The sequence below is a fragment of the Argopecten irradians genome, chromosome 15 (genome assembly GCF_041381155.1).
Source record: "Argopecten irradians isolate NY chromosome 15, Ai_NY, whole genome shotgun sequence".
In the NCBI taxonomy this organism is placed as follows: Eukaryota; Metazoa; Mollusca; class Bivalvia; order Pectinida; family Pectinidae; genus Argopecten; species Argopecten irradians.
Genome location: NC_091148.1, coordinates 9838355 through 9863568, shown reverse-complemented (window position 1 = coordinate 9863568; position 25214 = coordinate 9838355). Strand labels below are relative to the sequence as shown.

Sequence of the window (25214 nt, the reverse complement as noted above, 5' to 3'; positions counted from 1 at the left end):
TTTTACTTAAGTACGTTTAACATATCCTACTTAAGTACTTCATTTGTTTTTAACCAACTTCTACTAAGTAGTTTAACCATATTCTACTTAAAAGTACTTAATTGTTTCAATCAACTTCTACTTAAGTAGTTTAACATATCATATCTACTTTAAGTATTTCATTGTTTTAACCAACTGTTACTTAAGTAGTTTAACATATCTACTTAAGTACTTCATTGCTTTAACCAACTTTTACTTTAGTAGTTATAACATCTTCAACTTAAGTACGTCATTGTTTTAACCAAACTTCTACCTTAAGTAGTTATTACTATCTTACTTAATTAGTTCATTGTTTAACCCACTTTTACTTACTAGTTTAACATATCTACTTAAGATACTTCACTGTTTTAACCATCTCTACTTAAGTAGTTTGAAAATATTAAATACTTAAGTAATTCATTGCCTTTAACCAACTTTACTTAATTAGTATTGAAAAACGTATCTACTGAAAGTACTTCATTGTTTTAACAAACTGCTACTTAAGTTGTTTAACATATCCTACATAAGGTGTTTTAACCAAAGTCTACTTAAGTAGTTTAACTAACAATTCTACAGAAGTGTTTCAAACCAAAAAATATGTCTGTTAATGGTTAACCCTACCGACCCTTATTTGTTTACCCCCGACCCTAATTTTTTTCACACTTTGTCTGCGAGAAAAAAACAGTCCGAGATTTTTCGATCTCAGAGTACTAAAAGAAGAATCCTTCCGACCGATCGACTATATTTTTTTGCAAATGTAACTACTAAACAGACATATGTTTTTTGGTCTTATAGAAGATTTAACATATCTACCTTCGTGTTTTAACCAACTTCTACTTAAGTATTTTAGGCAATACAATGCATCTACTTAAGTACTTCATTGTTTTACCCAACTGCACGTCGTGCCCAGAAACGATTCAATTCAATTCAACCAACTTTCTGCTTCTCATTACTTTTTGCACGGGGCGAGTTGGTTCGGTGGGTGTTTTTCGTAGATGATTATGTAAAATGTAACTTAAGTAACAAGAACCACAAGTTACAACTTTTAAGTATCAACTAAACCAATACTTAAAGAGGACTATTCAGTCATGTTGTTGACACGACCGGTTTCTAGGATGTAAAAACTGGCAAATTGAATTCGGGGTAATACTAACTTCGTACATTAAAATGCTTGATGTTGTGTAGATTGATAACTTATACAGTATAACAATGTTGCTACGCGAACTAGGCCCTGCAGGTAGGGCGTTAGAATTGTACCAGCTGCCCCTATTGCTATGATTGTAAAAGGCGCGACTAAAATTTAGGATCTTCTTGTCTTTTCTCTTCTTCCTAAATGGACTTTATCTTTCCTAATTGCCTCCGCTTGGCACTCGACTCACTATTGACCTTGAGTTTGAGCGTTGCGCCCCTGTGACGGTAGGCTCTGGGTTTCTGTCACCCCTGGCCGAAGACACACCAAAGTCTATTTAAAAGTGGTGGTTTCTACTCCTGTTGGCGCTCAGCTAACAGGAGGAGAGGGAACGACTGGTTTTCAGCCAGTTGGTCAGTATAGTGTGACGGGTGGGGCTGTGTTGCTTGGTGTCTTGAGCACTATAAAATGGGCATCAACAAGTTCCCGCTATACAAGAAGCACAACATGAATCATACCGCAGGTCTCCCTCTAAACGCCACCCCGCACACATACAAGCCACACACCCGGGCATACATAGGGAGGCCGTCCTTCACATGAACCATAGCTGTTTAATTAGGACGTTTATATCAATCAAACAAAACAAATGCTACTAACTTACTTACAGTACTTGTAAGTGACTGGTAGGGGTGAGATATTTAGTACTTAAGGTAATGTAACAGATACTCAGTAAAATCGGATAAAACATATGTATATTCATCGGTTATTCTACATCATTATAGTATTGTGTATATTTTAGGAACTAGTCGCGTGTTGCTGTAACTAGAGAATTCTATGTTAGGGTAACCATTGTCTATTAAGTCATTGTTATATTATCAGACTAATCTATAGTTATACACGTCATAAACAGCAGAAGCCCAAATTATAACACTAGGCAATTATCATATTTGCTGCGTATATGTGACCTAATTATATTTGGGCATCAAGCGTGTAGATTTCACACAGTCAGACTGTAAATATTGCCTAAATAAGAATTTGTTTAATTAGACAATCCATAATGCTCGGGTTATGGTACGAATCATTCTAAGGGTCTCTCAGCATTAGCTTTCTTCCATAGGTTTCAAGATCTGTTACTAGGAACAGGAATGAAATCTCTTTAGGAATCGGAAGGGTAGTTCATGTGATTTTTTTTTTTGATTTTTTTTTTGGGGGGAGGGGGGGGTGGGGTGGCTTGAGACCTCCTTGGGATCGCATCTACTGATGTTTGTCCCGGAATTCCTGAGCACTCATGTGTTACATGTTCGACAGAAATGTAGTCCAGGGTGTTTTTAAGATGAAAGCAATTACCGAGCATGATATGTTCGAAAAATACTAAAGCAGGTTTGAAATATGGTTTATGAGGTACCTTTGTACCCATGAATGGTGATCGATAGTGTATTTATAACAATATTGAACCTAATCTGGTCAGAAAAATGTGTGGCGAGTACATGTGAATTATTTCTGGTACCATTGTTTATAGGTTAGGGGGTCCAACTGTTCTATAAGGGTTGAATTGCGGTTGTATGCTTTAGTACAGGCAATAAATGACAGAGACAAACAGTCAATATTACAGGTATATTGTAATTAGGAATTCAAATGCAATGGGATATTTATACCTAGTTAAAGGGGATACTTACAATAACGCGGTAGTACGTTTAAGCGTCTACATAATACGAATACGAAATGTACGTCTAAATATATGTTTTTACCCCTGGGAATGTAAAAGGTTAAGTAAACTGACAATGATAGCTTCAATACAGAATAGCTTGACGCCAATGGACATCGAATTCTATCCATACATGGTTTATGCTACCAGTCAATCAAGAGACATAGGTAGATTGGTAACAATTACCGATGAGATTAATCCAATTTTTTTTCTTACTACAATCTTTACCTACCTACAATTGATGCTGACCAAAGATATTATCTTATCAAATTCAAAATCTAGATATAATGTGTATATGCTTGAAAAAGAGTGATTTATATGCTATTTTCATGTTTGCTATGGAATACCATAGAATATATTGCTTAGTACCCAGGGTATCAATTTATTCTACATGATATTCCAGCTATTTATCCAGATTTGATCTACATCCCTTTAATTTCACTAAAAACATTTTATGAAGTCTCCACCTTTTAGCACCCTTTCAGCAGTACTTTGATTTTTTGAGAGGAACTCGTTGTTGATCATCTACAGAAAATATATAAATAATACAGTTAAAAAACAATGACAAAAAATATAATTTCCGAAAATTTGACAGTAAATGGAAAAAATCAAAATGGTTAATTCATTCAAAGATATCAAAGAATATTGAACTATGGGGAAAAGAATTTAAAATATGAGACTACCACTTTAGGATAAAACGTCGTTTCTCTGAGTCTTGGACATTTCATCTTTAATTCCTGAAAATACTAAGATATAGAGGACTCTCAATCCATGTAGGGCACCATATTTTCAAATTGACAAACACGGGCTCTACCTAAAACAATGAAAGGTGAGTACAAACATGCTGTTTTGGGATTTGTATATTTACATAATAAATAAGTTAAACCATGTTTATTGATCATCTTTCTCCTTTACACCTATAATTTTCTATAACTGATCCTGGATACGTTTACATGGCTTATCTAAAACCATTGTAGCTGTCCAATATTTAACTTTACCAGTTCAAGACTATTAATTTTACAATTGACCGATCGCTAGGTTTTCGTAATTTAAACCACGCCTCGTGCTCACAAACGCACCATGTTTCTATTCAATGTCGGAGCAAAACATCGCCAGCATCACACAAAACAAAATGGGGGGGGCAAAGTTCACGTGCTTGGTTTGATTGTACGATCGGTCAATACTCTTTAAAAATATAGGAAAGGGCTTTGTTATTAATGTTATAGATATTATATTACAAATCACAAAGGATGAAACATACAGCAGTGGCCTATTTGTGTGTCTTAAAGATAATTAGACTCTGGTATATGTATAGTGCACTCATTTTGTACCATGTACCTACTGTGAATGCCAAAACCACTGCACTGGGGATTTCCAAATAAAGAGTTAGAAAATAAAGATGTTTCGGCGGTCAGGAACGTTTGGCGCTTTTTGTTATCAATGATCTTATAAAAAGTATCTTTAATGCTATAAAAAATGACAATTAGCAAATGACTATTTGCGGCATTTATGTACCTCACGGAAAATACGTTCTCTGGTTTGTGAATAGGGGACTGTACTTTTTTTTCTTTCAATGGTAAACGATTTTTAAAATATCAGCGGGTTTTGCGAATACACAATAAACAATTTGTTTTCGATTTCCCAAAAAAAAATGGCAGAGGAATTAGTTGAGTTAGTTATTGTCGTAATTTCTCACCGTTTCTTCTGGCATATTGGAGCTTTACTGATTTGACTTGTTTTTTGCTCAATTTGTAAAATTATTTTATCTAAAAAAAATTACCGTTTTTACTTAACCGTGAAAAGAAATGCGATCTTAGAAGAAGCCTTATTAATCAAGATTATATTGAGAAATGACGCTTATAGCCCTGTGCATGCCAGTGTGAAATGTTGGCATGCATGTCTATAATATTACCTATAGTATTTATTTGATGTTACTATATGACATTAAAAGTGATTTGGGCATCAATCCTAGCAAATTATGAATAAAGTGAATTGTGCTAAACCAGTCCACAGGAAGGAAACCACAGTCTGGTTGGGAGTTTATTCCTAAGAAGACGTAAAAGTAAATTATGTTTTTTTTACGACATAATACAAATAACTAAAAGAACTACATTCTTTATTGTTATTCCAGAAAAATTGTTAGCCCCTGAACACCAACAATGTTTGGGTACAATTTTCCAAAGAAATACGACAGCTCATTTTGGCCGGGCGTGACCTAATGCAAAAGGGACGAATTCTGGTTTAATACCAAAGATGGCTGTGGAAATAAGACTAGAATATTAGGTTAGTTATATGTTTACTTCCACATTCAATAGACTTAATAATATATGAGAAGATATAGGGAGTATGTTACAATGAAAATTATAAAATCTGCATTTACAAACAAAAATAAGGATGTAGTTTCTTTAACCCGGTTGTTGAATTTTTAATGTTAACGGCTCATGATAATTACTAGACATGTATTGAGTCTAAGTTATGATCAATGGTTAATTAGATTCTTCTCTGAGGAGTTACAATATCATAAAAGTGACACCAAACAGTTATTCAGTTATCTTTGTTGTTCTCTCTTGGCGGCGAGAATGGACTCTATAAAAACGGAAAAAAATTCTGACGGCTTTTCAATCTGTTTCTGTCACAGGTCAAGCAAGATTCTGGCAGCTGGCCAATTTGATTTGGCCATTTCCAAAAGGTCACCTGAACCGTTTGACGAATGGGATGTTGTCAGATCCTCTTATTAGTAGTGAATATTAAAGGATCCTGTATTTTAATCAGATTGATTTTTATGAGCATAGTATGAACTTTACTTTTTTTACTTTTGAGGCAGATATATTCGAGAGATTCACATCTTCTCCGTCATTAAGGTTAGTTGACATCAGGTTTGGAAAAATAAAGACCTTAACACTTCATCCAAGGGTCACTGAGTTCTTGTGATTGTTCAGCTATGAAAATGATCCAGTGGGAAAATTCGAACTGTAATTTTTCGAAAAAAAATAAAAAAATTCTTCTCAATGTCTTTGAAGGCCTAGAGACCTAATATTAGGCTTGTTAGCATGCTGACATAAATGCTACCAGTTTGTTAACTATAGACTTTGACCTATATTCAGGTCAACAGGGGACAAAACCTAAAATCTTACAATGCCTTCTTCTGAAGTTCTGGAAGGCCTTAAAGACCCTAATGTTAGGCAATGCAGGATGCTGAAATAAATGGCTCCCGGGTTTGTTAATATGAATAACCGTATCCTTGTCAGTCATAGGATACATTGGCACCCAATCCTAAAATATTCAAATGACTTCATGTGAACGTTCTAGAAAAAGCCAAAGACCTGAAATTGGGACTTGTAGCGCAGTTTAAGACAAAGTGCTACAATGCTTGTTTAGTGTGAATGACCTTGACGGAATACCTTTTAGGTGGGAAGCCCGTCAAATTGTCCCCTGACATGTTTTTTTCATGTACTGAAGAAAAAGAAATTCTCAGTTCTTGATATAATGAAATTGGTATGGACGTCACAATCGCTGCTCTGAATTAAAGTAATACTACTTTCACTTATTTACTCAAAAGTATTTATACGCCTCGCTAATATTGCTTTGGTTAAACATGAGGACAGGACGTAAATCCAGCAGTGTGAGTTGAAAGAATTGTCAAATTGTAAAATGCAGGTCACGCCCTTTATGAAGACGATTACAGAAAACCGTCCAATTTCAATCTTGTAATAAAGGACGAACTAGTGGTAATGGCGAAATGCAAATAATACACCTATTACCCAAATCTGCTGAATTGTCAGTCATAATTAAATCACCCATTGAATTCTAAATACCTTTGTCCATTGATATACCCATCTAGAACATTCCCGTATAACGTGGAACATCACAGTCTTGCTGTATTATATATGCAAAACAAAAGTAGAATTTCCCAATCTATATAAAGGATACTGTCATATCATCACGCGATGGAGTGGAGTGTACAGCAACAACCGAAACCAAACTATCATACTCAGTAGTGTGGTATAGACGGAATGTTTGTGTTTTGTGCTTTATTCAAACTGTAAGCAAACTCAGATAGAAAAATGTAATTTCGAGTGTAACGGTTATGGAAGGGACAAATAAAAAACTTTCAAAATTCGGACTCACCAAGAACAAATGAATGAAGAACATGTTTTGGCCCGGTAAACCAGCAGACATGTAAAGTCTCAATAGGATTATATCAAGTATTGAACGTATTATCTCCAATGTATTATATGGACTATGTACAGAGAAATGACTTCTTTATACAAACATCACTAGATACCCGGAGATATAAAAAACAGGTAAGTGGACACCCATGTTATGTATATAGCTACCACTTGTGCTGTATATTTTAATATTTGTCTACTTTGTCCCGCATTACTGTTCGTATCCTATTATGTAATCGTGTTCGTTTTGTATGTCTTGATAAAGGGGCAGATCGCCTCGAAAATTTGACAATTTTGTTTTGTCCACATGGTTGGAATTACTTCCTGGTCCCATATTTACCATTTGAAGTAATTCGTATCCAACATACTTACGTTTGATTGGATCCCGTGTGATCTGAAAAATCTTGTTGATATTACTTCTTTGACCGCCATGTTATAGTACTGATATAGACTGTAGACTGGGAAGCCTTTCTTGCTGCTTTTAAATATCAACTCACAGTTAAAGTAATACTTTGTGCAATCGAAATGTATTCAATAATGTTTTCTTACTTAATATATTTCGAAGAAATAAATATTTAATGTACCCCTATGTTTGGACTTTTGCTTTATTAGTTGCTATATATCTATGTTCCGTCCGTCGTCGATTACGTGCGCAATGAGCTGACCGAAAGGTTAACAAGTCTGTTCAACTGAATAAACTTGACCTTCATTTACGGTCGCAATAGTCAAATATGAAAAACTTTCTTAACGACTTCTTGTGAATAACTAAAAGGCATAGAGAGTTTATGCTGACGAAAACCTGTTACCATGTCTGCTCAAATGAATGGTCTTGACTTTCATTTCAGGTCACGGGAATCAAATTAGGTAAAATGTTCAACGATGTTTTGTCAAAAACTAAAAGTGCTAGATACCAGATACTGAACCTATTGCATGCTGGGATAAAGTGTTATCAAGTATCCTTGTAAGAATGACCTCGACCTTCATTGAAGGTCACAGTTGTGGAATTTGCTAAAACGTTTAAAATACTTCTTTTCAATATGTCAGAGGTCTAGGGACTTTAGGGCTGTAGCATGCTGAGATAAAAGGCTATTGAGTTTGGTAATATGATTGACCTTGACCTATATTGAAGAAACCTAAAATCTTCAAAAGATTTCTGAAGTTCTAGAAGGCCTAGAGACCTAATATTAGGCATACAGGATGCTGAAATAAATAGCTGCCAAGTTTGTGTTTATGTGAATGACCTTGACCTTTATACAAGGTCACATGGGGTAAAAACCTCAAATCTGTTTTGAAAGGCCTAAGACCTGGAATTGGACTTGTAGCATGTTGAGACAAAGCGCTACCAAGCTTTTTCAATGTGAATTACCTTGGACCAGAATACCTTTTTCGGTGAAAAACCCGTCAAATTCTCAAATGTCAATTTCTCATATATTTTTTTAAATTAGTGAAGTATATTACATATGATTAAACATGTTTGTAAAATATATTTTTTCATTAATTATCTTTTCATTTACGTACAATTCTTAAACTGATCTGGATACCTTTTGTTTATCTTAATTACTGTAGCTGTCCAATATTTAACTTTACCAGTCCAACACTTTACTTTAAAATTGACCGATCGCCAGGTGTAATATAGCCACGCCTCGTGCTCACAAACGTACGTGTATCTATTCAATGTCGGAGCAAACATCGTAGTACACACACATACAATATGCAAAGTCACGTACGGTTTGATTGACGATCCGTCAATACTTTATGGAGGAAAATGTTTGTGATTGATGTTAGATATTGTATACAAATCACAAAAGATGAAATTACAGCAGTGTCTATTTGTGTGTCTTACGATAATTAGACTGGTATATGTATAGTGCACTCATATGTACAATGTACCTACGTGAATGTCAAAACGACTGGAGATTTCTAATTAAAAGTAAAGATGTTTCGGCGTCCGGAAAGTTTGGCGCTTTTGTATCCATGATCTTATAAAGGTACCTTTAATACATAAAATGACAATTAGCAGTGACTATTCGCAGTAACTTATGTACCTCACGAAAATACGTCTCTTGTATGTATATAGCGTACTGTACTTGTTTAATTCAATGGTAAACGATTTGGAATATCAGCGGGTTTTGCAATAACAATTGTTTCGATATTCCATAATGGTGTTTATTGTGTAATTTCTCACCCGTGTGGCATATTGAGTTTTGCTGATTTGATTGATTTTTGCTCAGTTGTATTTATTTTACTCAAAATACGTTTTTGCTTAACGTGAAAAAATGCAATCTTAGAAAAACCTTATTATCAATTTCTCCGAGAAATGACGCAAGCGAAAACACGTCATACAAGAATACACGACCAATGAATATCTGACGTCATATATCACTTTGATACAGTTTAGAATTACTGGTGGCATGATGTCAAAATATATACATATATATTTATATGTTAAATATGAAATTTAAAGTCATTTGGACACATTCAGCAATTTATGAATCAGTGAATTGTGCTAAAAAGTTCACAGGACACATAGTTGGTTGGGGAGTTTTATTCCTAAGAAGAGTTAAATGTAAATTATGTTTTTACGTCATAATACCACTATAATAAATTACTTATTTTATTGTTATTCCAGAGATGTAGCGCTGAACACCAACAAAGTTTGGGTTACACTATACCTTTTTCACAGAAATTGACAGCTCATTTGGCGGTGACCTAATGCAACCACGAATTCTGGATAACCCAAAGATGGCTTGGAGAAAATAACATAAATATTGGTAAGTTAGTTTCTTCAATTAATAGATAAAATTATTAGATGATTAGGAGCAGTATTACAATGAAATTGGTAAAATCTGACAAATATGTAGAAAAACTGTTAAGTTCCAATATTAGCTACGAGACTTGGCTCAACCGCTGACAATTGGTATTTTTTCACTATCAAATAAGCAGCAGACGATTTAGTATTCTTTCTTTCAGGTACAACTGTTAATGTGACTTTTGACACATTACCTCTTTGTTGTCCTCTTTTCGGCGCGAGATTGAGAGTTAAATATCATAAAAGCGACCCAATTATTCATTTATCTTTGTTGTCCTCTTTGAGCGAGATGACTATATAAACGAAAGTAATTCTGACACCTATTTCCAACTATTTCGTTCCCAGTCAAGATTCTGGCAGCAGAAACTTTATTGGCGATTTCCAAAGGTCACCAGAACGTGACCCCTAATGGGATGTTGTCAGATCCTCTTATCAACGTAGTGATAAAAAGGATCTGTATTTTATTCACATTGTATTTTTATGCGCATTTCATATGAAACTTTATTTTTTGGACTTTTTTTGACTGGCAGATATATTCGAGAGATTGACATCTTCTCCGTGCATATAAGGTAGTTGACTATCAGGTTTGGAAAAATAAAGACCTTGACCTTTTCATCCAAGGTCACAGAGTTCTTGTGATTGTACAGCTATGAAAATGATCCAGTGAAAATTCGAAACTGTAATTTTTCGAAAAAAAAAATCAAAAAAACTCTTCTCAAATTTTCTAGAAGAGCCTTTAGAGACTAATATTAGGTTGTAGCATGCTGAATAAAATGCCTTACCAAGTTTGTTAATCATGATTTGACTTTGACTATATTCAAGGTCAAAAGCGGGACACAAAAACTCCTTAAATAATTTTAAAATGGCCTTCTTTCGGGAAGTTCTTGACGGCCTAGAGAACATATTATTTAGGCATGCAGGTTGCTGGTTTAAATGAATAGTACCAAAGTTTGTTAAATATGCATGACCTGGACCTTGCAGTCGAGGTCACATTGGTCAAAACTCCTAAACTATTCTAATGACTTCTTATGTGAAGGATATTGAATGCCCAAAGACCTTGAAATTGGACTTATAGCACGTTGAGACAAAGTGCTATGATGCTTGTTAATGTGAATGAACTTGGACGGAAGACCGTTTAGCAGTGACCAAATACTCGTACATTGGACTTGTGACATTTTCTGAAAATTTTGGTTTTTTTTTATTGTAATCAAGAAATTCTCGTTCTTGAAATAATGAGCGTAAAGGGTGGTCATGGACCGTTCAAAAATACGTTGCTATGAATTTGTTATTTTTTTAAACTAAATGATTATCAAAACTGTACTCAATAGGCATTTCAAATCGGCCTCGCTATATCATATTATTGTTGTTTAACATGATTACAGGGACGTTATTCCCAGCAGTGTTGGGTTGAAAGATAATTTGTCATATTTGTAAACGGCAGGTTCACACCTCTTATGAAGACGTACTGATAAACGTCCATTTGATAATCAATCTTTGTAATAAAGTGAAGAATAGGAGTAATGGACGAAATGCAATAAATAATACATTCTTTACCCATATCTGCTGATTGTCTAATCATAATCTAATCATCCATTTGAATTTAAACTAACTTCTGTCGTTGATATTACCGACTCGAAACATTCTACTATAAAGTGGAAAATACCAGTTCTATGACTTTTGTGTGCACAACAAAAACCAACACAAAAGTAGAATTTCCCAATCAATTATAAAAGGATACTGTCAATTTTGTTAACGCGACGTTAGTGTGTAGCAAAACTAACCGCTCATAAACAATCGTATCATACTCAGTAGTCGGGTATAGACGCGAATGTTTGTGTTTCAATGTTTTATTCCAAACTGTTAAACAAAATCAGATAGAAAAATGTAATTTCGTTGTGAAAAACGGATTATGGACGGAAACTAATCAAAAAATTATCAAAATTCGGGGACTCACCATGATGGAATGAAAGAACAACATTTTTTGGACAGGTAAAAACCAGCAAACATGTAAAGTCTCAATAGGTTTCATACATCAAAGTCACTGAATAAGGCGCCTATTATCTCAAATGTATTATATGGACTATTTGTAGCAGAGGATATGACTTCTTATACAAAACATTCACTTAGATACCGGAGATATCAAAAAACAACTAGGTAAGTGGACACCATTGTTATGGGTACAGATACTAGATTATACTGGAGATTATAAAAACAGGTATGTGAACACCCGTGTTATATTACAGAAGACTGGAAAACTGTTCTTGCGCTTTTAAATATCACATAAAAGGTGAATGTAATTATTCTGTGCATTTAGACATGAGTTCTATAGATTGTGTTCGTACCTAATGGTAAATGAAAGAAAAAACATAATATTCTAATGCACCCTTATGTTTGGATATTTGTTTCGTCCGTCGTGTTTTTCGGTTTTTTTTTTCGACTAATTGCAACGTGAGGCAGTGCATAAGAATGATTTATATCAATAGATACCGGAAAGCCAGCGCTCTATTCTTATTTGTGCCTAGCAGCATGCTGTTATGTACGGTTACCCAAAGTCTGTCAGTCAGCGGATTATATCTTGGGACCTTCATTTTACATGGTCGCAATAGTCAAAAATGTATTTAACGGCGTATAGCCACTCACTTAAAACGACCTATCTTGTGAATAAAATCAAAGTCGTAGAGATTTTATGCTGACAAAAAAACTGTTACGTTTCTGCTCTAATGAACTGCGTCTTTCATTTATGTTCAACGGAGGATCCAGATTAGGTTTAAAATGTTCAACGATGTGTTTCAGTCACTAGCTAACAAGTCTAAATACTGATATTGAACTACAAAACATGCTGGGATTAAAGTGATATCAAGTATCATTGTATGAATGACTCTATTCTTCATTGAAGGCACAGTTGTCCAAATTGGCTTAAAACGTTTTTTTTTTTTTTAAACGACTTCTGTTCAATATATCAGAGGGCTCGGGACTTTCGGTCTGTTAGCATGCTGAGATAGACGGGCTACCGGAATTCGTTTCTAATGAATGAAATTGACGGTTGTTTACGGTCAATGTGAGTGTCAAAAAGGTTATTAAATTTTTAACGATTATTCACCAACGAAACTACAGGCCTTTAAAGTAAAGATATTGGGCCTGTAGCATGCTGGGATAAAAAAAAAATATAACCTATGTGGGTTGATAATGATTATACCTTGATCTTCATTGCGAATATGTGTTTTCTTAAATATTTGGCTACTATTTGTATTCTTTGAAGGTGTTGTATTGTGCCAACGCTCAGGTGACCGTTAAGGTTCATGCGCTTCTTCGTTATCAGTCATGTTGTTGACCCCGTTTTCTAGGAGTAAAATGAAAATTTGACATCTGGTAAATTACTTGTACCATTAGAAAATGCCTGATGTTGAGTAGATTAATTAACTTATTACAGTATACAATTTATGTGCTACAAAACTAGGCCCTGTGGTAGGGCGTTAGCATTTGTACAGCTGCCCAAAGTGCGATAGATCGTAAAAGGAGACTTAAAATTTTGGATCTTGTCTTTTCTCTTCATCTAAATGACGTAATCTTTCATAATGCCTCCCTTGGCAAACCGGTGTCATTTTGGCCTTGATTTGAGCGTTCGCCCTGTGAGGGGGGGGGGGGGGGGGACAGGCTTGGGTTCTGTCCCCTGGCCGAGGACTACAAAGTCTTTAAGTGGTGGTTTCTACACTGTTTTGGCTAAGCATGCAGGGGAGTGTCGATGGTTCGGCCGTTGTCCAGTATAATGACGACGGGGTGGGGTGTGTGTTGGTGTCATCGGCGGCGGTTGCTTCAGTGACTATATAGCACTATTAAAAAGGGCAACAGTTCCACTATACAAGAAGACAAACATGAATATACGCAGTCTCCCACAAAACGCACCCCGCACAACATAATACACAACAACACCGCATACATGTGAGGCCGTCCTTACATGACCATAGCTGTTAATAGGACGTTAATCAATCAAACAAAACAACAAATGCTACAAAACTTATTACAGTAACTTGTAAGTGATGGTAGGGGTGAGATATTTCGTACTTAGGTAATGTACCCAGAGACTCGGTAAAAATCGGATAAACATATGTAATTTCACGGTATTCTACATCATAATAGGTATTGTGTATATATTATGAAACTAGTCGCGTGTGTGCTGACTATAGAAATCTATGTTTGTAACCATTGTCTATTAAGCATTGTTTTATCAGACTAATCTAAAGTTATACACGTCATAAACAGAAGAAGCCCAAATTACACAATAGGCATTATCATATTTAGCTGCCGTATATGTGACTAATTATATTTGGGCATCAAGCGTGTAGATTTCAACAGTCAGTCTGTAAATATTGCCTAAATACGAGTTGTTTAATTAGACAAATCCATAATGTCGGGTTTATGGTACGAATCATTCTAAGGGTCTCTCAGTGATTAGTTCCTTCCATAGGTTTCCGACTGTAACTAGGAACAGGACAGAAAATATCTTACCATCTTAAGGAATCGGGATTATGTGTTTGATTTTTTTTTTTTTTTTTTTTTTTTTTTTTTTCAGGGAGGAAGGGGTTGGGGGGTTGGAGACCTCTTGGGATCGCATCTACTTTTTGTCCCGGAATTCCTGTGCACTCATGTGTACATGTTCGACAGAATGTCAACAGTTCCACTATACAAGAAGACACAACATGAATATACCGCAGTCTCCCACAAAACGCACCCCGCACAACATACACCCAACACACCGCATACATGGGAGGCCGTCCTTACATGACCATAGCTGTTAATTAGGACGTTAATCAATCAAACAAACAACAAATGCTACAAACTTATTACAGTAACTTGTAAGTGAATGGTAGGGGTGAGATATTTCGTACTTAGGTAATGTACCAGAGACTCGGTAAAATCGGATAAACATATGTATTTCACGGTATTCTACATCATAATAGTATTGTGTATATATTATGAACTAGTCGCGTGTGCTGACTATAGAAATCTATGTTTGTAACCATTGTCTATTAAGCATTGTTTTATCAGACTAATCTAAAGTTATACACGTCATAAACAGAAGAAGCCCAAATTACACAATAGGCATTATCATATTTAGCTGCCGTATATGTGACTAATTATATTTGGGCATCAAGCGTGTAGATTTCAACAGTCAGTCTGTAAATATTGCCTAAATACGAGTTGTTTAATTAGACAAATCCATAATGTCGGGTTATGGTACGAATCATTCTAAGGGTCTCTCAGTGATTAGTTCCTTCCATAGGTTTCCGACTGTAACTAGGAACAGGACAGAAATATCTTACCATCTTAAGGAATCGGGATTATGTGTTTTTTTTTTTTTTTTTTTTTTTTTTTTTTTGGGAGGGGTTGGGGGGTTGGAGACCTCTTGGGATCGCATCTACTTTTTGTCCCGGAATTCCTGTGCACTCATGTGTACATGTTCGACAGAATGTAGTCCTGGGTGGTTCTAAGCTGAAATCAATTACCGAGCATGATATGTCAAAATACAAACAGGTATGAAATGGATTATGACGTGCCCTTGTACACAAAAATTGTGATAGAGCATTTATAACAATATTGAAATTAATTGATCAGAAAAATGTGTGGCGAGTATGAATTCATTCTTTTACCATTGTTTATAGGTTAGGGGGTCCAACTTTCTGTTAGGGTTGAATCACGTTGTCAGCTTTATACCGAAAATAAATGACAGAGACATAACAGTCAATATTTCAGGTATATTGTATATAAACATGAATGGGATTTATACCTAGTTAAAGGGATACTTACAATAAGCGGTATACGTATACGCATACATATACGAATACGAAATGTACATAAGGTTTTACACTTGGAATGTAAAGGTTAAGTAACTGACAATGATAGCTTCAATACAGAATAGCTTGGATGGACATCGAATTATATATACATGTTACTGCTACCAGTCAACAAGAGACATAGGTAGATTGGTAACAATATATGATGAGATTAATTTTTTTTCTACAATTTTACCTCCTACAATGATGCTGACCAAAGACATATCTTATCAAATTCAACTAGATATAATGTGTATATGCTTGAAAAAGAGTGATTTATGCTATTCATGTTCCTATGGAATACCATATAATATATTGCTTATAACCAGGCTATCAATTTATTCTACATGATATTCCAGCTTTAATCAGATTTGATCTACATCCCTTTAATTTCACTAAAAATATTTTATGAAGTCTCCACCTTTTAGCACCTTCAGTACTTTGATTTTTCGAGAGGAATGATGTTGATCATCTACAGAAAATGTTAAAAATGACAAAAATATAATTTCCGAAAATTTGACAGTAAGTGAAGAATATTGAACTATGGGGAAATAATTTGAAATATGAGACTACCACTTTAGGATAAAACGCTTTCTCTTCTCATCTTTCATCCCCTTGAAAATACAAAGATATAGAGGACTCTCAATCCATAGGGCAATATTCTCAAATTGACAAACACGGGCTAGCCTAAAACATATCAAGTTTACAAACATTGGTTTTGGATTTGTATATTACATATGATTTAACAAGTTTATAAAATGTAATTTTTTATTAATCATCTTTCCATTTACGTATAATTTTATAATTGATCTGGATACGTTTACATAGCTTACCTTAACCATTGTAGCTGTCCAATATTTAACTTTACCAGTTCAAGACTTCATTTTACAATTGACCGATCGCTAGGTGTAATATGACCACACCTCGTGCTCACAAACGCACGTGTTTCTATTTAATGTCGGAGCAAACATCGCAGCACACACAATACAAAATGCAAAGTCACGTGCGGTTTGATTGACGATCCGTCAATACTTTTAAAAAAATAGGAAAGGTTTGTTATTAATGTTAGATATTATATACAAATCACAAAAGATGAAATTACAGCAGTGTCTATTTGTGTGTCTTACGATAATTAGACTGGTATATGTATAGTGCACTCATTGTACAATGTACCTACGTGAATGCCAAAACGACTGGGGATTTCCAAATAAAAGTTAGAAATAAAGATGTTTCAGCGTCAGGACCGTTTGGCGCTTTTGTATCAATGATCTTATAATAGTACCTTTAAAACATAAAATGACAATTAGCAGCGACTATTCGCAGCATTTATGTACCTCACGAAAATACGTCTCTTGTATGTATATAGCGTACTGTACTTGTTTAATTCAATGGTAAACGATTGGCATATATAGTTTGAATGATTATATTGATTTTTCTCAGTTGTATTTATTTTACTCATTTTTTTTTCAAAGGTAAAAAAATGCAATCTTAGAAAAACCTTATAATAAATTTCTCGAGAAATGACGCAAGCGAAAAACGTCATACAAGAAAAACACGTCATACAAGAAAACACGAGCTATGAATATCTGACGTCATATATCACTTTGATACAGTTTAGAAATGCGTGTGGCATGATGTCAAAATATATACTTATACATTAATAGGATGTTACATATGATATTAAAAGTGATTTGGACACATTCAGCTATTTATGAATCAGTGAATTGTGCTAAAAAGTTCACAGGACACATAGTCTGGTTGGGAGTTTATTCCTAAGAAACGTAGATGTAAATTATGTTTTTACGACATAATACCAATATAATAAATACTTATTTATTGTTATTCCAGAGATGTAGCCCTGAATACCAACCAAGTTTGGGTACATTATCCACAAAAATGGACAGCTCATTTGGCGGTGACCTAATGCAAAATACGAATTCTGGATAAACCAAAGATGGCTTGGAAATAACATAAATATTGGTAAGTTATGTTTCCTTCCAATTCATAGATAAAATTATGAGAAGATATAGGAGCAGTATTACCATGAAGTTATATAAGCTGCGTTTACAAAACAAAATGTATATGTGAATTATTAACCAGTTTGTTAAATCTTTTAATGTTAAGTTCATGATAATTACTAGACATGTTTTGAGTATAAGCTATGCTCAATGGTTAGTAGATTGTCTCTGAGAGTTAAATATCATAAAAGCGACCCAATTAGACATTAACGTTATAGTAGGAACCCAGTTGGAGGTTAATATCTTAATAACCACAAGATTAAATGTAATGTAATCGACAATTTTAAATACAGTTTAGTTTTGTTTTGTCATTTGCAATTTGTCTATCAACTGTTCATGCATTGCTAATCATTTTTATTTATATTTTTATAGTATATCTGACATATAACAAAAGAGATGTCGGACCAGGGGGAGCTTAACGGGGATTCCTGGATGCTAAACTACGTCCTGGATAGGATGATGGGGAACCAGGAGATGGTGGCTATCAGGAGGAAACTGGTACTTGTAGAGGAACAAATAGATGATGCTGGAAATAAGATAAACTTTATCTGTACTGGAAGTATGGCAGAAGGAGTGAGAATGTTGGGCTCGGACTCTGATCGTATGTATATCGACAATAATGTTGTAGTTATATGTCCGGATCAGGACACTAGTACCACACCAGATGTTTGTGATAAAACTGTTTTCATCATAAGAGATGCTCACAGCCGACCTGGATATGTAAATTTAGAGTTGGTTAAACGGGGACGTACTGTTCCTAAATTTGTGGATGAGTCAATAGTACTTGTAAGAGATTTACGTTTCATATCCAGTGAAATGTATCAACATTTAAATGCAGAGTGTTATTACAGTGCTGCATACCAGATACCAACTAGAAAGACATGGACCTGCTATTGTTTATGTAAAGGAAAAAAATAAAGTTTAGTACTTTTGATATTGTAAATGCGTTCAGATGTAGGAACTGGCCAACGGAAGCTGCTGAGTGGGTGAGTAGACCACGATTACATGAATGGCCATGTAAAGGTTTGCTAGATCAAATAGTACAAGACGGTTGTTATCTTGTCCCAGTGGGAGACAAAACATCACCTGACACATTCCTTCAGTGGAGAATCTCTTTCGCAACCGCAGAACGCAGACTCATTCATTCTGTCAGCCATGTCCAGTTCTTGGTGTATTGTCTTCTCAATTACCTTTTAAAACAGATATCCGACATGTTGAAGCAGATATATGGAGATGAAGATATTCTGTCATCCTATATCATCAAAACAGTTTTATTCCATGCATTAGAATGCACACCAAAATCTTTTTGGCAAGAAAGGAATATATTTTTGTGCTTTATGCTGTTAGGCCATGGGCTAGGAGGGTCCCACATGCACCCCCCCCCCCAAACCTCCGAACCAATATTTTTCTGAACCCTTATGACCCACTGATCACAAATCCAAATGTTAACATTGCATAAGTTGGGATGAACTTCCGGTTATGACGTCATCAAGATGGCCGCCATCTCGAATTTCACTAAAAATTGAAAAATAGTCATTACATTAACATTTTTCAACCGAAGTAGACAAATGAGGTACCAAAATAACCACAATAGAACAACAAATACATATCAGGACCAAAAAATCCAATATATGTAGTGATTTCTACGCAGGAAATGAAAAAATCGGATTTAAAGCTCAAAAATGGTGATTTTTCAGCAAATTTTTCATATTTTGTTTGACGCAGCAAAAATGTTTCCCAACAGCAATCTATTATTTCTAATAATTTTTTTGACCACTTGTCAATCAGTTTAAGCAACAAAAACAACCAAAACCAATGTTAACATCGTATAAGTTCCGGTTATGACGTCATCAAGATGGCCACCATCTCGAATTTCACTGAAAAATGAAAAATAGTCATAACTTTGGTATTTTTCAACTGAAGTAGACAAATGAGGTATCACAATGACCACAATAGAACAACAAATACATGTCGTGACCGAATAAGCCAATATATGTAGTGATTTGAACGCAGGAAATGAAAAAAAATAATATTTTAAGCTCAAAAATGGTAATTTTCAGCATTTTTTCATATTTGGCTTGACGCAGCAAAATTGTTTCCCAACAACAAATTGTTATTCACAATCAGTTATTTGACCTCTTATCAATCTGTTAAAACAACAACAACAAAAATATATAGAAATGCAAAAAACGAATTATTGTTATACCCTCAATTTTATAGATTAGCAGCGTCTCAAAAATAACACAACACCTACTGATAGCGTAACAAATGTAACCTAAGCTAAGCCTGTGTTTCCGTTAATATCATTAACAGTTCCCAAAGCGTTTGTGTCACATGTGAGCACATTCATTGTTTATTTCCTATGCATAGCATAAGCAAAATGTCATATGGTTACTACAATGTCACTAATATGTCTTTCACTGGTTCACAATGATAACCATTATCATTGTGCGTGCTTTCTCGCCTCACTGACCTATCCACTGAAGAGACTCGGCATATCTGGTAGCTGGTACATGCAGTCCGAATCAGAGTACTCGAGATATCAGTATCCAATTCGTCGAAAGCCAGATCGACGTCTTCGATGTCGATGTGCTCATGTGACACTGCATTACCAGTGTTGTTCTAGCCTTTTATGACCCATCCATGACCAGAGTTTATATCAGGAACAACAGGTTCAGGGATGTGGGATCTCTTTCAGATTCTAACTTATCGTACGTATATACTGTTTCAGACTTCTCCGGCATAATGGAAATTACACCAGATGCACATTCTTCAAATGGTGGAATTGGTTCTCTTAAGCACATAACTCCATAATTCGTATGAAGTACTATTCATCAATCTTGTGGACCCTCGTGCAACCATAAATGGCACTGGTGATATCATCGAGGTCATTAATGAGGGCATAAATGTTAAATGTTTTTCATTGGTCTGACTTTTTCCCACTCCCTTGAAGGTGCTGGTTGTGTCACATCTGGTGTATGCGCAAAGAGACCATTGAAGACTCTCTAGTAAAAAATGCTTTCCAGACTTGGCAAAGAGTGAAACTTCACTGCAGACCTCATTTATGACCTCAAAGAATCCACCTGTGCCACCTATGGTCACTGAGGTTCACAAGAATTAGGAATTGTGCTTCATACGAATTAAGGAGAACCAACTCAACCCTCCGCAGAATGTTGATCTGGTGTCTTTTCCATCATGCCGGGGAAGTCTGGAACATCATATACGATATGTGAATCTAGGTGAAACTAGGTTGGAAACAGGAAGAGCTCCCACATCCCTGAAGCCGATGTTTCTGATCTGAACTCTGACCATGGACAGTTGACAAGTTAGAACCACGATGGTAACCCGGTAATGTAATGTCACATCAGGTCACCGAGGTCGAAGACGACACTCTGGCGAGAAAGCACGCACAACGAAAATGATTAGCATTAAGAACTAGTGAAAGAAATATGTGACACTGTAGTAACCATCTTATATCTTGCGTTATACACAGGAAATAAACAATGGATGTGCTCATTTTAAAAGACACAATATGTTTCGAAAAGTGTCATGGTATTTACGGAACTTTAATTTGATACCCTATAGCTATTAGTTAGCGTTTTGCTGTAATAATTCAGTTTGAGAGGCTACTAGTCTACAAAATGTCGAGCATGAAAATGGATTGTTTGAAGTCCCACTTAGATATTCAGCCAACTTTAAATTCAAATTTGTTAAGATATAAATCGTCAATAGCCAATGTTATATTCAGGAAATTCCAAGACACCAGGAAACTGCAATGTTAGCGGTTTGGAAAAAATAACAATCATATGCCGCATCCGGTGATGTTTTGTAAACCAAATGATGGTATAACAAATCTCTGTTGCATTTCTATATATTTTTGTTGTTGTTGTTTTAACAGATTGATAAGAGGTCAAATAACTGATTGTGAATAACAATTTGTTGTTGGGAAACAATTTTGCTGCGTCAAGCCAAATATGAAAAAATGCTGAAAAATTACCATTTTTGAGCTTAAAATATTATTTTTTTCATTTCCTGCATTCAAATCACTACATATATTGGCTTATTTGGTCACGACACGTATTTGTTGTTCTATTGTGGTCATTTTGATACCTCATTTGTCTACTTCAATTGAAAAATGCTAATGTTATGACTATTTTTCATTTTTCAGTGAAATTCTAGATGGTGGCCATCTTGATGACGTCATAACCGGAACTTATACGATGTTAACATTGGTTTTGGTTGTTTTTTGTTGCTTAAACTGATTGACAAGTGGTCAAAAACTTATTAGAAATAATAGATTGCTGTTGGGAAACATTTTTGCTGCGTCAAACAAAATATGAAAAATTTGCTGAAAAATCACCATTTTTGAGCTTTAAATCCGATTTTTTTCATTTCCTGCGTAGAAATACCTACATATATTGGATTTTTTGGTCCTGATATGTATTTGTTGTTCTATTGTGGTCATTTTGATACCTCATTTGTCTACTTCGGTTGAAAAATGTTAATGTAATGACTATTTTTCAATTTTTAGTGAAATTCGAGATGGCGGCCATCTTGATGACGTCATAACCGGAAGTTCATCCCAACTTATGCAATGTTAACATTTTGATTTGTGATCAGTGGGTCATAAGGGTTCAGAAAAAATATTGGTTCGGAGGTTTGGGGGGGGGGGGGTGCATGTGGGACCCTCCTAGCCCATGGCCTATGTGTTTTAATATTTTGACATCTTGGGTAAAAACGGCATATTGTCCTAATTACTTCATTAGCAAAAACAATATGTTCTTAGGAAAAGTCCATGGGAAAATTTCAGCAAAACCTCCTTCATTTTCTTGTCTATCTACATAATATGACATGGGGATGTCTGTCAATAGGAGCGTTCTTCAGACAATCAATAGGAGAGAGCATCCGTCATGTAAAAAATGGAGTCTGGGAAATAGTACTAGCTACGCCAGCCCGGTTAGAGCGCGAATGTGATTTGACAATCATGTCGAAAACAATGGTAATCCGTATAGTTGAGACCTTTCCTGGACTAATGACACTCCTTTGTAGACTCTTTTTCAAATCAGAATCGGACATGGATGAGTATGTGGCTTATTATCATATGGTCAGTGCATTATGCTGTCAAGGAATGGAAACATTTGAAAAGCAATCCCTCTTCTAGAGGAAATAAAGATAAATACAAATTGCCTTAGGAAATCTAAGAAGTATATGACACCCTTTGCCTCAGTGTGCCACAGTCCCGGTCTTCTGACGTTAGCTACGTATCACTATCAGACCGGGAATTACATTAAAACACTGGAAATGTGTGGGCACGTGATCTCGTCATGGACAATTAATGTTGGCGTTCCTATTAGTAAAGAAGATCTAGACAGGTATGAACATTTCTACTGTGGACGTGGCTATAACCTTCTGTTCAAGTGTCAACAGGCATATGTGTCAAGCATTGCTTTCCCATTCAATGCTCCACAGATGTGCCCGTGTCAGTTACATCCTGAGCTTCAACACTGTAAGGGTACGGATGTCATCATACCTCCACTATCTTACGCCATATTCCTATCCTTCCTGTGCTACCATGAGCTTGGTGATACCAGAAGACGTGACGCTGCACTGATGCAGCTCCAGAATGTGAAGCAGTCTGAGTACCAGGGAGTGATTGATGGATGGATTGTCCACAATCTCCTGGGGATCTGTTACGAAATGGTCGGGGACAAAGTCGGTGCTCTCAGGGAATACAGAGACTCTCTTCTCGCTAGCGATAGTGTTTTTCAAAGTGAGTAATCCAGCATTGGAGAGAATAGAACGCCTGAAACGTTCAAATTAACGTAAAACGTTAAGGAAATTATATAACAGTTGCAACAATGGCATACATTGTCGTCTTTTTTAATATTTTTATTTGTTTTTTGTTTTTTTTTAAGATATCCGTTATTATTTGATTGACAATTCCACCTATGCAAATTTTTTTAAACACCTTAGAAGGTTTGAAACAAAACCATAGCATTTTGTGTTGCTATATTCCATTTTGGTTTGTTTGTTTAAACGTCCTACAAAAACTAATGGTCGGTCTTCCGGTACATGTGTGCGTGTATTTATTTGAGATAATCTGTTAGATTTTACACACCTACATGTATAGGTAGGCCGGGCTTAAAATTCGATACTGTACAATTACAGCATTTTGATGAGGTCGATGCGTGTTTTGTTACCAAAGAAATAGTATCGACCGAGGACGTATTAACATAATTCCATGTTAGTAGGTGTGTAGTATATTTGTTTTTTTCGATGTTGATTGGCTCTCGAAAATTAATTGTCAAATCAACGCCGAGAAAACAAAACTATGTTTAAATATGTCAGTTTACTTTGTAACCGGGTTTTCATAATTCAGTTTCATTTGTAGTGTTTGATAGTGGACGGTTATGTACAGAGACTTCTGATATGTGTATTTTATGACATCATAATTTATTACTAGCTATGACCTCGTCAATCCTTTTTTTTTTTGGTAATGTTGCCTTGTTAACGTCGTCAATAAATATCCCATGAAGAGCAGCGATAGCTGAGAAAGCAATAGGGAAGGGGAAGGCAATGTTTTTTATATATATCTATTTTTCATATTATAATATGACTGAAGGCAAAGCCTTAAGGGGAGTAGCCAGATGTTTCAGTAACCATTAATAATGTAATTATTATGTTAAAAAGTGCAATTTATTGAAATATTAGAGCCAAATTTTCTGTTTATTCATATACACGTATTTACTCTATCCTTGTCCCAAAACCCCCATTTCAGAAGATATATTTTTTATTTTCGTAACAGATATTCCGATTTTGGTCAGCTGTTTATATTTGAAGGTGGTCCTAATCTCTTGAACGCTTGCAAATAAAGAGCGATAACACTGAGCTTCTGCCAGATGAAGATTTATTTTTTCGGATTATAAGAGCGTTTGAACCGCTCGATTATATAATGAGCTGATTACCCATGATTCCCGTATGTATAAAAATGGCGGCCGCAAACTGAAGCTTTCTGTGTGTAGAATTGAATTTTGAAGATTGGAGTTTTTCTTGTATTTTCATGCATATATATCATAAGGAATATTTTACCCTTATGAAACCAATAATTATTTGTAAATATATTGACTTTTAAAAAGTATAATTTCATAGCTAAAGTTATATTGTGTATTTATTTTTATCAGTGTGTGTAACACATTTCATTTAGATATTAATATGAGGAAAATATCATGTCGGCTTATCAATTAATCTGCAATATATTTGAAGTCAATAAATTGTTCTGACCGACACGTATGAATTCAAAGGGGGGACTTCATTACCTTACATGCTCATTGCTATTATTGAGATATTTCACTTTTAGAAATTACCTTCTTTTACTATAATCTGCAGTTTGTCATTTAATTTAATTACTTATAATTAAGATTTTACTCTTGTTAATTTTCCCGTCGGCTTCTTATCACGCAAATAGTATATTATGTACTCTACCGTAAAAGAATTATTTTCCTCCATATTATAAGTATTTCCCCAAAACAAAAGAA

General features: G+C 35.1%; 1 pseudogene; it reads left to right on the top strand.

The window, feature by feature from the left end:
- The first annotated feature begins 6782 nt into the window (after positions 1–6782).
- Positions 6783–25214, top strand: LOC138309797 (uncharacterized; annotated as a pseudogene).